The sequence below is a fragment of the Alligator sinensis genome, unplaced genomic scaffold (genome assembly GCF_000455745.1).
Source record: "Alligator sinensis unplaced genomic scaffold, ASM45574v1 scaffold360_1, whole genome shotgun sequence".
Classification (NCBI taxonomy): Eukaryota; Metazoa; Chordata; order Crocodylia; family Alligatoridae; genus Alligator; species Alligator sinensis.
The window spans coordinates 906077-908266 of NW_005842337.1; positions in this window are offsets into that span (position 1 = coordinate 906077).

Sequence of the window (2190 nt, forward strand, 5' to 3'; positions counted from 1 at the left end):
TACAGAGGATTAGCAAAAAGGGAAGGAGGTGAAAAATATGATGGGAAACATACATGCTTCAGACAGAGCCTGTCTATGTAGAAGCACACATCCATGCAACTTCAACTGAGACGTATTATACTGGAGCTACACTAGTTTACACCAACTGATCTGGCCCTTTAAAGCAGCATTACTCAACCCATGGGCCATGACCCAAAAGTGGGTTGCAAGAATATTTCAAAGGGTCGTCAGCAAGTGCCGGGGAAGAGGCAGGGGGTTGCTACATGATCAGGCTGGTGACACCAGGGTTGGTACCATGCTCAGAGGAGTGGGGCAGCTGGGAGATGTTGCTTGGGGGACGGAGGGCCCGTGACCAGGCTGCCTGGTGCAGCACAAGAGCCCCAGCCCAGGGAGTGTGTGCCACAGGCCTCCCCTCCTCCTCCTTCCAGCCCATGCTGGACTGGACTTGCTCCATTGACGCCTACATGAACCAGAGTTGCTGCAGCCACATCGCTCCAGCCTCAGTGGGATGGAGGCAGCGGGGAGCCCCCTTCAACAGGGCTGGGAGGAGCAGGGGGCTGCAGGTTGAGAGTGAGAGGCCCCAGCATGGCCCAGGGGGAAGGGACTGTGGGCCGGGCACTGGCAGAGCCAGCAGGATGTGGGTCAGGACAAGCCATAGATCTTGGCAAATAGGACCCAGTATGAAAATGGTTGAGAACTACTGCTTTAAAGGATTATTTACATGTATAATGAGAGCTTAGTTCACAGAAACAGTGCTTACTTGCCCAGTGTGTGAAAAACAAATATAAAGCCCTATACAGCCTTGTTTCCTCATAAAATAAGCTTTTAACAGAAATGATGAATAGCAAGGAGGGAATTTTAATTAAAAGTTTACCATTCCCATATCAATGTGTATATTTTGAAGTGATCATGTGAGCAGAGAGACAGTGTGTGTACTTTAGTAAATAAAATAAAGCTTTCCAACATACACACAAAAAAAAAGCCAGTCAGTAGAATAACATTTGTTTTCTTCTAAAGGTCATTATGGCAATTTTTACACAGTGGTCTAAAATAAAATGTTATTCTCTGTGCTGTTTATGTTGATACAGCTTGGTAACTAACAGCTCTTTCTTATGTGCCAACCTTTTTTTAATTTCTCAACTAATAGATACTTTTTATAGAGAGCTCCAGAGTATGAATTTTAATCTATTGGTTACACGTTGTGTATCTAGGGAATGCAAGATGGTTTGGTATCAAGTTTTTTCCTGGCATGGATCTGGGATGGCTGCATTATTCATAACTGGCATAGATAGAAGCGTGTTGTGTAAGTCACCCCACACGGTTTGGTGTAATCCCTATACTGCTGTAGTTCTATTGTTTCGCATAATCATCTCTGAAAACAATTAATTAAAAGGATTTTTTTTTTAAAAGGAAATACTGCTTAGGCCTCAGCTGGAGTACAATATTCAGCTTTGGGCATCACAAGTCAAGGAAGACATGGACAAATTGGAAAGGGTCCAGTGGAGAGCAAAAAAAAAAAATGATTAGGGGCTTAAAAAACATGATAATTGAAGAAAGATGGGAAAAAATGGAATTATTTAGTTTGAAGAAGAGACGGCGGGTGTGGGGGAACAGAGTTCAAATACAAAAATGGTTGCTTTAAAGAGAATGGTGATAGACTCTTCTGTGGCCAGAGGGGACAGAACAAGAAGTTACTCGTCTTAAATTGCAAGAAAGGAAATATAAATTGAATATGAGGAAGAGCTTTCTAACCCACAAGGGTGGTTAAGGACTGGAAAATGTTGCTGAGAGAGGTTATGGCATCTTCTGTACTGAACAAACACTTGGCTGAGATGTTTTAAACAGTAATGTTCCTGCTTTGAGCAGGCAGCTGAAGTAGGTAATGTGCTGAGGTCCCTTCTAGCCTTATTTCTCTATGATTCTATGGAACTACTAAATCCACTTATAAGTGCAATTTCTCTATTAGCAGGTGTCACTGCTGAGTGACACAGTTCTCCTCTCTACTGATTGATCTGTTAGATATTGTGAAACTTATTGCATGCCTCCCCAGGGTACTAGGAAGACAACAGGAACTATCAATAGGATCATAAAAAGTATGAGTGCTTTATAAATAAGCAAATAAGTTTTTAATGTTTCCATTGTGCTCCAGAAAAGCAAACCCTTCAGGAATAACACTGCCCCCCCGCCACC